Here is a 15,135-nt window from a genome sequence, read left to right on the forward strand (position 1 = left end):
AGCTGTTTGAAGGGCATAGACTCTGAGTTCACTGGGCAGGGGACATATTGGAGGTATCTAATGACATCAGAGCCCAAAATCCTACCACATGCTGCACTACAATAATACCCAGCCAGCTACTTGCTCTGTGGTCCAAACAAGTCATGTTCCTGAACTGGGAATTCCATCCTCCGAAGGTGGCCCTGGGACAGGCACTCTACGCTGGAGGCTCTGTGTCTCTTCCTAACTAAGCTGCAAAGACAAGAACATGTTGCTTAATGGCACCATACCGCCATTCATTCAAACACAACACATTTCTAAGCATCTCCTACTTGTTAGAAGCTATGCTTGACACTGACGTGTGTAATTTGGTAGTGTCAACCCACATCAAGGATGAAAGGAAGTGCTTACCTAGTCCTGTTTTGCCCACCATAGTCAAAAGATTACCTCAAGACAGCTGGGAGGGGAGCTCCATGAATGAAGGATGGGTTGGTGAGAGGATTTATACTTCAGGAGTCTCAGTGTTGAGTCCCATCTCCAGTGCTTGCAGTAAAAGGGTCTGATTCAATCTCCTCCCTTTTGAAGGATTATAGCCCCTTTCTTTTTTCCTCTCTAGCCATTGCTGCAAGCAATTATATTTTAAAATGAAGATGTGTGTCCCAACAGGTAAAAGAAGGATACACTTGAATAGAAGAGAGAATCGTTTTCAGAATGAAACAAAACAAAACAAAAAAGCAGTAGCAGGATTTGACTTAAATACACACATGTACATATCTTATCTAATAAAGAGGGGATATGCTAATTGACCCTCACACAGTTGCAAAGATGGTGGCGCCCACAGCCAATAAGGAGGGAATAGGCTAATTGACTGCCATGCCCTTAAAGATGGTGGCACCCACAGCCAATAAGGAGGGAATAGGCTAATTGACTGCCATGCCCTCAAAGATGGCGGCACCCACATCCACAGATGGCCAGCAGGGGAGGGTAGTTAGGGGCGATTGGACTGGCGGGGGAGCACAGTTGGGGGCAACCAGACCTGTAGGGATGGCAGTTGGGGGCTATCAGGCCACCAGGGGAGGGCAGTTGGGGGCAATTGGGCTGGCAGGGGAGCAGTTAGGCATCGATCAGCCTGGCAGGGGAGTGGTTAGGGTATGATCAGGCTGGCAGGAAAAAGTGGCTAGGGGCAATCAGGCAGGCAGGCAGGCGAGCAGTTGGGAGCCAGCAGTCCTGGATTGTGAAAGGGATGTCCGACTGCCGGTTTAGGCCCAGATTGGAGATGGTACAGGCTGTGCTGAGGGACACCCCCCCCCCAGTGCACGAATTTTGTGCACCTGGCCTCTAATAAAAATATAAATATATATTTACTTCTTTTTAAAATATATATATATATATTATTGATTTTTTACAGATAGAAAGGGAGAGGGATAGAGAGTTAGAAACATCAATGGGAGAGAAACATCGATCAGCTGCCTCTTGCACACTCCCTACTGGGGATGTGCCCGCAATCAAGGTACATGCCCTTGACCGGAATCAAACCTGGGACCTTTCAGTCTGCAGGCTGATGCTCTATCCACTGAGCAAAACCAGCTAGGGCTATATTTACTTCTTTATTTCATTATGTATTAATAACGATGATGATAATGGTAGTAGTAGAAAAATAATAATAACAAATCTTATAAAGTGCTTGTGGTGTGCCAGGCACTGTTCTAAGGGATTTGCCTAAATATATTCTCGCATGTGTCTTGGTATACATTTTTTATTATTCACCAGGGGGTAGCTTACAGAAAAGTTAAGTAAGTTGCTCACGCTCATATAGGTAGGAAGTGGCAGCACCAGGATTTCCGGTCAGGGGGATTTGCTTATGAGCCATGTTCTTTTTGTTTTTTTTTTGTTTTTTTTTTAAATATATATTTTATTGATTTTTTACAGAGAGGAAGGGAGAGAGATAGAGAGTTAGAAACATCGATGAGAGAGAAACATCGATCAGCTGCCTCCTGCACATCTCCCACTGGGGATGTGCCCGCAACCCAGGTACATGCCCTTGACCAGAATCGAACCTGGGACCTTTCAGTCCGCAGGCCGACGCTCTATCCACTGAGCCAAACTGGTTTCGGCTTTTTGTTTTGTTTTTAAATATGTTTTTTATTGATTTCAGAAAGGAAGGAAGAGGGAGAGAGAGAAACATCAATGATGAAAGAGAATCATTGATTGGCTGCCTCCTGCATGCCCTCTATTGGGGATTAAGCCCACAACCCAGGCATGTGCCCTTGGCCAGAATCAAAACTTTGGACCCTTCAGTCCACAGGCTGACGATCTATCCACTGAGCCAAACCAGCCAGGGCTGAGCCGTGTTCTTAAGCACTGGGCCACACACCTCTTTGGGCCACACACCTCTTTGGGCTCCCACACTGAAGCTCATTAGCTCCTCCTTTCCCTGCCAGGACAGATGTGCAGCCAACTGTGGGCTTATGGTAAGGGCACATCTCCAGGATTCCAGTTCTGCAATCACCACCGAAACTGTTATCATAAAGACACGCATTCCTAGTCTCAGCTTGGGGCTGAGGTTTAAGGAAAGCTCAGTCCATGGCTCACTCCTCCCCTAAATTCTCTGACACAAGGGAATTGACCTAATAGTTATGAGAAAAAGGTGCAGAGAAATGTGGCATATGGGCTAAGACCACGCACAGAGAAGCCCTGTCAGCTAGGGAACATCAGTGATCGTCTCACCCTTTGCCATCATACTTTTTAACCCAGTATGAAGGCAAAGCAACACATTAATATTGGCAATAAGGCCCAAGATTTAAAAATCACTTTAGAATCTTTTACGTGGATGTCTGATTTTCTTAGAAGTGTAATAGCAGAGTTATTGGTGAGCAGTGGAAAAGCAGTCTCCTTTAATATAGCCACTCCTTACTTTAGATGCCCAGGCACCTGGACTTAATTCTATAGTAATGCTTCTGAGGCTGCATTGTTTGTAAACGTATCTGTAACTTTTATTGTGCAGTGAAGTCTTTAAGCCAAATGTTAGTTTTATATATTGTTCTATCTTAAATACAAGCCCAGTATTTGGTCATAGATATTTGAAAAAATGAATACACGGATGAATGAATGAATGACCATAAAAGCATCAGTGTAAACTATTGGGAATGTTGTGCTTTGCACCAGCCAGGTATTTCCTTCCTGATGGTTTTTAAAGTGCCTGCAGGCTGCTGCAAGGATTCAAGATGCCGCCTTCCACCTTGACCTGGCCTGCACGCCACAGTTTGCAAAGAACTTCAACAGATGGGATTTTCTCATATTTACCATAAGTCATGCTTCAGTTCACCCTTTTGAAATAAAATTGATGTATGCTAGCTTTTTGCAAATGAGTGTATCTCCTATTTTCTATGAACTTTAGGAAGTGTGGCCTGTGCAAAAGAGCAAAATGATAGTTTCACAAAACAAAATCACTGAAAGACTTTGCAGCCATCCTCTCACCAAAATGTCCCCTCATGTGATGATGGGCACTTAGCTGCAGCCGGGGATTTCTAGGGGAAGAAGATAATCACTAGGAGCTATCATTGATGGCAAACACCAGGCATGCCACGGGACTGTCGGTGGGTCTGAAGTGAGGCCTAAATAGAACTCAGAGCTGGATCCAGCCTGGGGCCTGACAGGCAGATTCCTGTGTGCGTGACCCAGGCCAGACAGCGAGTGAAACGCCTGCACTGTGGGCCAGGCAGATCCCGTGTGGGAGGGAGCTCCACAAATCCCTGCTCTAGGGAGAAAAGTTGGTCCTTTGTAATATTTGGTTCAGGATCTTAGAGAAAAATGTGAAGCCTCTTTGGGTGTTACAGAATGAAGGATGGTATGTAATTAGAGTGTCCGGGGCTTCCTTCCCATCCATACAGTTAGACTAATAAGGAAAGTGGAAAGTAGGAAAAGCGAGGCCTGTTTTTAAACTGCACACGCCATGTTGTTGATAAGTCAGTGGTGAAGTACACAGAGCCTCCAGCCTGGGTACCCAGCGATCCAGTGAATGTCACAGACCTCATTTGGATGTGAAGGAACAACATAAAACAAACAGTATCCTTTGTTTGGCATTCAAGGTAAGTGAAAATGAAGCCCAGGGTAATGAAACCCAGCTCACATGAATGGTTCACACAAAAACCTGGTTCGATCCATTTTGTCTGAAAAAGTGATTACTTTTAATCACAAAAATCACATAATATCTGCAATTAACTTAGATCAGATCTCTTAAGAATTAAGTAATTATTTTTTTTCCTTTTATAGTTCACACTTTTATTTACTTATGGCTCATTCATTAAAATGATAAAACTGTCTTCCCTTTCATACAGTTTTATGATTGATTCTTTACAAACACATGTACTACATATGTTAAGAAGTTATAAATAAAAATAATCTGTGTCCAATCACCACAATATTTCTACAAATCTTTACTTTTGTATGGCTAACAGCACTATTATTTGTGTTTTCTGGTTTATTTAAGTCTGAATACCATAATTGCAAATATGTCCTTAATTGTTTTTTTGTTTTTGTTTTTTTAATATATTTTATTGATTTTTTTACAGAGAGGAAGGGAGAGGGATAGAAAGTAAGAAACATTGATGAGAGAGAAACATCAATTCAGCTGCCTCCTGCACACTCCCCACTGGGGATGTGCCCGCAACCAAGGTATGTGCCCTTGACTGGAATCAAACCTGGGACCCTTCAGTCCCAGGCCGATGCTCTATCCACCGAGCCAAACCAGTTAGGGCTGTCCTTAATTGTTTGAATGTAAATACTGCACAAAAGTATTTACATGGATATTAAAGTACCTGTATACCTATATGCAGGTATCCCCTAATTTTTGAAAGTTTGCATTAAGCCACTTCACTTTTATAAAAATTTTTACGATAGTACCTGTTTTTGCTACCTAAAGAAATCCAAAGAGGATTTTTGCTGTTAAAAAATGGCAAAAAGTAAAAATAGCATTCAGCATTTCTCCTGCCCAAGTCCTTCCAGAGGCAACAAGACCATGAGCAGCAAGAGGGGCCTGCCCGGCTCCTGCCCTGGAACTACCCGTGGCACCTCAGCAGCCAGCCCAGAACTTTGAACTGTGTCTGTGAGCCTCTGGGCTTCATCTCCATTGATTTTGTGGAGCCTTCAGCAACATGTCCAAAAGCATCTGAAAAGCCTGTGAAAGCTCGCAAGGCTGTTCTGCTGCACTTAAAAGTGGGTGTAATTCAATGTATTGGTATGATTGGTAGGCTATTTGGGGGGTCTGGGAACATGAAATTTTTCCATATAAATTGGTGGTAATCGCTTTCTTGCTTTAACCCCATTTCTGCTTACAAAGGGTTTCAGAGGCACACTACTTCTGGGTAGTATTGCCCTACTCTACTGCCTCCGTCACAGAGTCCAGGCTCAATGGGCAGCTATATTATTATTATTATATATATTATTAACCATGAGACTTGAAATCCAAGAGGAAATATTTTTATTCTTATTAAACAAAGGTGGGCATAGACAGCACAAAATCTTCCCCTGCAGCTCTAGTCCCTTGACCTGGAGTCTCTTCCATGGTGGCTTCTGTGGGTCTCCGTCCGCAGACACTGACTCCATTAGTGCTCTAGGCATTGGGCAACTGAACTCCCAGCCAGTCTCCTCCTCCAAGAAGAGCCTCTGAGTTATTCTTGGGACAGGGCACAGAAGCTTCTCTGTATGCTGGGATATAAAAATGTGGAGTCACCCTAGCCAACTTGGCTCAGTGGATAGAGCATCAGCCTGCGGACTGAGGGGTCCCGGGTTCGATTCCAGCCAAGGGCACATGCCTGGGTTGCAGGCTTGATCCCCAGTAGGGGGCATGCAGGAGGCAGCTAATCAATGATTCTCTTTCATCATTGATGTTTCCATCTCTCTCTCCTTCTCCCTTCCTCTCTGAAATTAATAAAGAAATTTTAAAAAAATGTGGGGTCAAGGAACCCCCAGAAGCAAGGCAGTTTCTTCCTCACTTCTTTCATTCAATTCAATCAATTATTCTTCATTAAAGTTATGCCAGGCCTTTTTCTGACACACTGAGGTCTAATCTAGTCTTGAAAGCAGAGTGTTGCCTATTGAGAGAGGCAGGCGCGAGCAGACATGACTGCAATCGGGGAGCTTCTTGCAGAAACCATAAGAAACAAAGCGAGTGTTCACACTCCGGTTTTCAGGGTGAGGGAGGAGTTTGTTAGCAAATCCCTGGGCAGCAGCGGCCAGGGTCTGGTTCTGAGGCAGCGGCGCCCATGGGGACAGGCTGCAGCCCAGGTGAGTGAATCCTGGTGCGGGTGAAAGGGAGCACAGGGCAATCTGAGGTCCGACTGCCGAGGAACTTGTATATGCAAGTGAAATATATGAATTTTACCTGGTTTCTAACAGAGAACCACTAATGAATGTCAAACATGGAGCTGATGATATGTTTAAATATTTTTAAAAGAAAAAAATATGCTGTGTGATGATTGCCCTGAGTAAGGAAAGACTGGTTATAAAATTACTTAACTAAATTTTTACATTTCTATTATGTGCCAGAGCCTGTTCATGGAAATGGAAATACATCTTTGAACAAAGCAGACAAATGTTCCTGCCTTCAGAGCACTGAGTGTCTGAGAGGGCCGGTACCATATACAAGCCAAGTACCATGTGGTGTATCGGATGGCGATAAAGCAAGGGAGGCATGTGAGGGAGTGGTGATTTTAGCTTGGGTGCCAGGCAGGGCCTTACGGAGATGTTTAGGGGAAGGCATGAGGAGGGGAGACCGGCGTGAGGAGATCAGGCAGGGAGAGAAGCAGCCATGCACGCATCCTGAGGCGGAACATGCCCTCGACGCCACATGGAGACAGGAGCAGTGTGTGAGACGCAGAATGTGTGCGGGGAAGTGGGTTGCAGGGATTTGTTGCACGGGAAGGTCTTGCAGTTTCCTGTAAGGGCAGAGGGAGCTACTGAGGCAGCAGGTGGAATGTTTCTAAGACAACCTGCATGGGCATGGCTCAGACCTCAGGCAGCCACAAAGGACACAACTGACTGGGAGGGGAGGAGAGGTGAGGGGCTTCTGAGAAGAATGGCTGGCCTAGCCACTGCATTTTCTAGCCCCAGGAGAGCGAGGCTAGAGAAAGAGCAGGAGGCTGACCTAAACTGAGCGCCCACAACTAGAAGGAAATGCCAGGAAATGCCAGGTAGCACCGTCCGGCTCTTGGCTTCAGCGGTGTACGATTCCTATCCTGCTGACCGTGAGGCAGTCGGCCCCTGAGGTTCGGAGCATGCAGCACAAAGTGCTTCAGCTGAAGTTCACTGTGGAAGTGCCCTCTTCCTGCTGCAATGGGAAACCTAATTACGCGTGAAGGCCAACAGCAATTTTAAAGCCCCAGACTGCATTTAAGCAATTACCAAGATAAATGGGGCTAATTCTATTATCCTATTAAAGAATTTAAAATTTTTTTTAAAGCTATAAGCCTTTCTACTGGATTTGTTTATTAGGGGACAATATGAAGAAAGTCATACAATAACTGAAAAAAATAATTTATTTAAGTAAATTTTTTGATTCAGGCTGTTTGGTGAATTGTGTGGCCTTCAGGCCAGAACATGACGACAGCTGGCTCTCCTGAAACAGCTGACCAGGAGGCTGGGCGGAATGGAATGTAAGCTGTTCACATATGTATTATATATGTTGCATTTTTCACAGTTACGTTTGCATTAGTTTCCTACGGCTGCTGTAGCGTCACCACGAACATGGCGGCTTCAGGCAGCACCGTTTATTCTTACGGATCTGGAGGCCAGAGTCCAAAGCCCGTCTCACTGGCCGGAGGAAGACGCCCGCAGCTGCTCCTTCCGGAGGCTCCACGGGACACCTGTGTCCTTGCCTTCCAGGTTCTGGAGGCGGCCTGGTGCCTTGGCCCCTGGCTCCCTCCTCATACCACACCAGCCTCTCCCTCTGCCCCCATGTCTCCCACCTCCTGTTCTGTGAGAAAATCTCCCTCTGCTTCCCTGATAAGGACACCTGTGAGTACATTCACAGCCCCACCCCGATAATCCAGGGTAATCTCTATATCTTTAAAACAACCACATTTGCAAAGGTCTTTCCCCATGTAAAGTAACACTCACAGGTTCTGGAATGAGGATGCGGTTGTCTTTGGGAGGAGATATTCAGCCTACTTACTATAAATGGCTTTATTGTTGAGAAAGGCAGTTCATTACACTATAGCAGTATGTAATCAGAATCAGAAATAGCTCATTTCTAATTCCAGCTCAACCACGAAATAACCACTTGATCTTGAGAAGTTCTGGACTTCCTTCAGCCTCAGACTTCCACTCTGTAACCTGGAGATAATGCCTTCCTTGCAGAGGTGTCACGTACAAAGGAAGAATAATCGTAGCAGCATCCATTAAGTAAGCACCTAGCCTAGCCCTGTGGCCCTGGAGTGGCAACAGTAGGTGTTCATTCCCATCCTCCCCCTCAGAGCGAGCATGGCTGAGACGGGACTCAGACACTGACGTGAGCCAGAGCGCTGACCAGCGGTGGGTGCTGGGCAGGAATGTTACTATGGAGTCAATTGTGCGGCCTTAAAAAAATTCCTAGGGAACTGCGGGTGGCTTCCAAGTGTGGTGACCTCTTAACAAGTCAGGAGAATGAGTCTTCCCGACAGAAATGTGCGGCACACATTAAATAATAATAATAAAAAAATAAAAACTGGAGAAACTGAAAATATAACTTCATACTAATAATGTTTCGTGGAGTTAAGAAAACAGAAGGTAAAAGAGAAGTCTAAACAGGATGAGGATCATGACAGGCCAGATAAGTCATGCTTGCACTGTACTCCCAGAACCATGGAGAGAACTAAGAAGGCCAGTGGTGGGAAGCCCAGATCTGGGCCAGAGGGAGCGTGGGCAGAGCCGCTGGAGGCGCTACACCTGCGGGCAGGAATTCCATGCAAAGCGAGCCTAGGAGTCACAGTGCCTGCGATGTAGGAACTGGTGGTTGGTTTATGGAAATGCAGGGGAATTCTGTGACGTTGAGGAGTTAGAATGGACAGGACTGGGAGGATGTGGGGGATCAGGGATAAGGAGTAGTTAAGATGAGGTCAGGTTTCTCCTAGGATGGCAACAAGTTCTGAGATGGTGACAAGGAACACAGACAGACTGGGGTGCCTGTGGAAGGGAGGGAGTGGTGGTGACACACCAGTTTTGAATGTGATGAGGTTGAGAGGATGTGAACATCCATGTAGGACCCAGGGCAGTGCTGCTCAGAGGAGCCAGCCCCGAGCAGTCCATGAACATGTCACCACCGCAGTTTGGTAGACAAGGTGTGGCTTGTGTTGTCCAGCATGTGGACTAGTGTGTGGACCAGGAGGAGCGGAGGGGTGTACAGGTGACTGTGCACCAGAGGAGGTGACGTGTGGATGGTGGCATGGGGGGAAGCCGGGCAGAGAAGGATGGGAACAGCATTTCAGTGAGAATGTACCACATGTGAACTACGGACGTTAAAGAGAGTCTGATTTCTTCCATATAGTTTGCAAGCTAGAGACGTCTCTGAGAAAAACTGAAAGAAAAACAAAACAAAACTAAAAAACACCCTCCTAATGTGAGGTTCACCAGTGCCACATACAGGGGGAAAAAGACAGTCACTTACCAAACAAAAGGAAGCAGCCACATGCCTCAAGAGGAACGCTGTCCTTCAGGACCCTGACTTTCATTGTCTCTGCACACACACCCTCTGAGAGACCAGCTGTGCACAGACTTGTCTCCCATGGAGTTCTTGCCCTTCCCCTTCCCACAAGGGGCTCTGCTCTTGTTGGGCGAGGCCTCTGGGGCACGGGGCGGTGAGCAGGGCCGCAGTGGGGGCTGCATGGTGCAGCGCTGAGTCACCAGCACCAGAATGAACCTGGCCGCCTGCGACTAGAGTGGGCTGATGGATTGCTCTGCGCTTGACTGTTATGACAGCTGTAAAACTCAAATCAGCTCCTAAATGGTCAATTACCGGCGGGGCACACAAAGAGTAGCAGTCAGGGAGCCCACGATTCAATTTGCGTGAGCTCCGCTGCCTGCTTTTCATTAGGCCAGTTCTAATTTATTTGGGGCCCAGGGCTTGAGGACTTGATTCTTCCTGCTTTTCATGCCTAAATGACATTTTCCTGGTTCCCACTTGACATTTCTTCCTTTGTCAGCTCCTAATGGGCACTGCTCAGACCTGCGCAGCCAGGGTGCTGAAGTGAGCGCATGGCCTGCCGAGTGGATTCCGTTTGGTTAATTCCGATAAATGTATTTTAAGTAATTATCTGAACAAGAAATGCCAGCGCCTACCATGGGGACTGACCACCAGGCACCTGAAAATCAGCAGCTCAATCCATCAGCCTCCATTCAAACCTGACCAGGTAGGCGGGGCTCCCTCCTGCTCATGAAGCCGAGCCATGTGTGCTGGGGAAATCTGTGCCACTGCCTTCCGGAATTAGTAAGTGAAACCTCCCCCAAATTATCTCCTCCCCTTGTTATCATAAACGTGGGCTGCTGCTGCCACCTCCCTCTGGACTTCTTTAGCGACAGAGGACGTATCAAGAGAGTCTAGTCAGTCTTATTCTATTAGAAGAAATGACTGTTAAGCAACAGGCCTGCTTAGGGCTTTCAGGATAGGCACCGGGAAAGCCCAGAATGGAGCAAAGTAGCTGGACCCACCCCTGCCCCCTGCCCCCTGCCTGACATCAGTGAGGTCAAGGCCAGATGTATTTGTAAGAATAAAACAACATGAAAACTAAAGATTTATGGTCTCCTTATCTTGGATTATTCTTACATAAAACCCTCTTTTAAATTTTCAAGCTGAAGTTTAGAAGGATATAATAAAAATAAATTGTCCAAGATCATATGTCAGAGGCAGATTTTTAAGACAGGCCTAAGTGCAGTGCCTACACACACAAGTAGAAGCAGAGCCTATCTTTGGGTCCCTGCAGTTTTCCCATTGCTCACTCTTGTTCTTCTTGCTGAAAATCGCAATGTGCCCTGTACTCTGGGGACAGTGAACACAGAGGGAAATGCATTAATCTTGCCATGAGTAACACTTAATTTTATACTCACTTCCTCTAGCCACAGTGTCTTCATCTATAGAAAGGGATAAGATCATACTTTCACAAGGTCCGCAAGGAGAAGAGCATATTGAGTTGACTTCTGACCCCCAGGCAATGGAGGGGGATTTACGCCTCTGCCTGGCTTGCTGCGCCCTTTCCTCTGAATCCCACAGTGTCTCTGCACCGTACAATGAATTGCCTCACTCATCTCTCCCTCCTCCCCATCAACATGTGCTTTTACAAAATTACTTGACACCAGCAGCTTAATATCCATCATTGAGTTGATGACAAGAAGCTCATTATCTTATTTCTCAGAGAGGCCATTCTAACTTTGTATGTTTCTATTAGAAACACAAAAACTTATAACAACTATGTGTGATGCTAGGTGGGTGCTTGGAATATAAGGGGATCACTTTGTAAAGTATATGGTTGTCTAACCACTATGTTGTGCACCTGAAAATAATACAAAACAATATTGATTATAAACTGAAACAGAAAAAAAATTAAGAAAAATAAATAGCCCATGCAGTTTTAAAAAAAGATAGTCCTTTTATTTAGCTGAAAATTCTATTTGGCCATTTTTTTTCTCTTTTTTTGTGACACAATTTTCTGTTTGAAAACATTTTAAATATCATTCGTGTATGGACTACTCTAAATTAAGTGTGACGAGTTCCTTCACCTACTGCACCTCAGGTGATATAGTGTGTTTTCAGTTTTTTTTTTTTTTTAAAACAAAACAAAACAAAAGAAAGTAAGGAGCCTTAAACATAGCTAGACTAATATAATAAATACCTGTGGTAGCCATAACCCAAGTTCAACAATTATCAACATTTTATCAAAGAAGTGTCACTGGAGTCATTTCTCTTCTTTGTTATATTTCTCTGAATTCACTCCTATTGGTCTATCAGTTAAAAATTATGGCGCCTATGAAAAGATGCTCAGTTTCACCAGCTATTAGGGAAATGCAAATCAAAAGCACAATGAGATATCATCTCATACTTGTGAGAATGGCTAGTATCAATAAGACAAATAATAACAAATATTGGAGAGGTTGTAGAGAAAAAGGAACCTTCATTCACTGCTGGCGGGAATGTAAACTGGTACAACCACTATGAAAAACAGTATGGAGGCTCCTCAAAAAAATTACGGATAGAGTTACCATTAAACCCAGGAGCCTCTCTTTTGGGTATCTACCCAAAAAACTAAAATACATTTATTCACAAAGATATATGCACCCCTATGTTCATTGCAGCATTATACACAGTGGCAAAGACTTGGAGACAACCAAAGTGTTTTTGGTAGGTAAAAGAATAAAGATTTGGTGCATGTATACTATAGAATAGTACTGAGCCATAAGAAAAGATGAAATACTGAAATTTGGGACAACACGGATAGCTCTTGGGAATATAATGCCAAGCAAAATAAGTCAGACAATGTCAATAACCATATGATTTCACTCATATGTGGTATAAAAATCTAAAAGTAACAAATGAACAAAGAAAAAAACAAACAAACAAAAACTCAGACACAGACAATAGTATGGTGGTTACCAGAGGGAAGGCAGGGGTAAAGGGCAAAGGGGTCAAATATATGGTGAACAAAGATGACTTGACTTTGGGTGGTGGGTACACCATGAAATGTGCAGATCATGTATCATAGAAATGTGTACTTGAAACCTATATAATCTTATTAACCAATGTCACCCCAGTAAATAAAGTAAAAAAACACACACAGAAGCAACCAAGAAGCTCTTTAACCACTTCATCAGGGGAATGGATAAACAAGCCCTGGTATACCCATCCAGTGGAATACTATTCAACTATAAAAAGGAATGGACCATTGATTCATGCAGTAAGTGGATGAATCTGAAAGGTATTTTGCTAAGACAAAGAATCTAGACCAAAAGGCTGCATGTTGTGTGGTTCCATTTATATTATGCTTTGCAATAGGCAAATCTATAGGGATAGAAAATATCCGTAGTTGCCAGAGATTGGAGGATTAGTGTGTTTGAAAACAAAGTGAGTAAAAAAGGAAATTTTAGGGTGAAGTTAACTAATCTTTATGGTACTGGTGTAGTGAACAGCATACATGTGTCAAAATCACTTGAACTGTATAATACAAAAGAGTTAAGTTCAGTTTTGCAAACTGAGACAACAACAAATCAATCAGGATGTCAAGGGATCCCTGAATGGAACGCAAACTTTGACAAATCAACCTAACTATATTACAAATGTCCGACCTACCAGCACTTGAGGTGGGGATCAAAAGAGCTGATCTCATTAACTTTGTAAAATATTATTTTGACTGAAAACAGTAATTGTAAAACCTAAATTAATTTTATACATAAACAGTAAAAAAACAATTATGGTGCATAATCTAAGCATGTGCTGGTGGGATAATAAATAACTTTCCTCCCTTTCAAATATTCTACACTTATATCAATGAGCACAAAATAAAATGAACTCTTTTCTTAAAAATGTAATGATTTTAACTATAATATGATTTACTCCAAAAAATCTATTCAAATACCTAGGTACATTTTTTTTTTCTAAACATACTCCTGCTGTTAAACTAATTATATCTATTCATCACTTTTCTAATGGGTGATGAAATTAGATGCATGTGCTTAGATTTATGACATGGTTCCCATTCCCATAGCCGGGTTTTACACAGGAAGAATTTTCATGGTGTCCAGTGAAATAAAGTAATTTTCTTAATATTATCCAGTATCAAAAAGAAGCTAGGATATGGAAATTTTGATTCCCATTTCAGTGGGATTATCCATTAATTTAGACCAAGTTAGCAGATTTTAAAACAATGTAAAGGACCCCAAACCAAACGGCAAGCTTGAACCATGTGAGAGGAGGTGGAGAATCGTGACCAATTAAAGGCAGTTGCAAACTATTGCTATTACCACTGAAAGGGAGAGTCTAGTCATGCCCCATGGGATCTATGCTGAATTGGAAAATGATGTTGTTGTTCTTTAAGTTAATTTTTAAATTCATGAAATTAATGTTTTGTTCTGCAGTTCTATGCATTTTAACACATCTATAGATTTGAGTAACCACCACCAATACCAGGATACAGACTGACCAACCACCCCAAAGGTCTTTAAAACTACACCATTCTCACCCTTAACTCATGGTGTTCACGGATATTTTCTCTATCATTGCAGTTTTATCCTTTCAAGGTTATGTAAATGGAGTCACAATATGTAACCTTTTGAGACCAGTTTCTTTCATTGAGTAAAATGCCTTTGAGAATCAGCCAAATTGCTATATTTGGTAACAATTTATGCCAGTGTATGGATATACCAGTTTATTTAATCATTCAGTGACCAAAAAACATTTGGTTTATTTGTGGTTTTGGTGTGATTTGAATCAAGTTCCTATAAACTTTAGTGTGTAAGTTTTTGTATTTCGCGAGTTTGGGAAACTGCAACTTTCAGGTCAAACCCTGGCTGCTGCCTTTTCCTCTTTTTACTTGAAATAGAGCACTTTTATTAGCCAATGTTAGTATAGGAAACACTCAAACTCTCCTTAACTACCCTCTCCCTCCGCCATGCCCCCATTTATCTATGTCCATTCACACGCATAGGAGCTTATTTTGGTAGTTGGGGATAACGAAAGAGGTCAGAGAAAGAAAGAGGATAGAGGGAATAGAAGTTTCCTGTTCCAAAGTTAGGGGTGGAAATGGAGAGATATAGAGTTGTGTAAATGAAACTTTACAAGACTCTAGACTCAGGTATATTTTTCTAAAATATTATTTTTTTAAAGTTTATGAATTACCTAATATCCTGTGACCTTGCTAAACTCTCTAATCCCACTCAATAGTTTTAGGGTGTTTTAGTTTGAAATTTTGCTTAGAGCTCTTGAAAGTTTCTATGTATATAATCATGCTGTCTGTGAATAAGGACAAATTTATATCTCCCTTTGCATTTTATTCATTTTTATTATGATATTGTACTGAGAAAGACTCCCAGTGCAATGTTAAACAGGAGTACTGAGGGAATATTCTTGCCTATTCTGCCAATTAAGTGTAATGCCCACTTAGAGATTTTGTTGATACCATTTATTGGTTGGAGAAAATG

Source organism: Myotis myotis, unplaced genomic scaffold (genome assembly GCF_014108235.1).
Source record: "Myotis myotis isolate mMyoMyo1 unplaced genomic scaffold, mMyoMyo1.p scaffold_m19_p_8, whole genome shotgun sequence".
Taxonomy (NCBI): Eukaryota; Metazoa; Chordata; class Mammalia; order Chiroptera; family Vespertilionidae; genus Myotis; species Myotis myotis.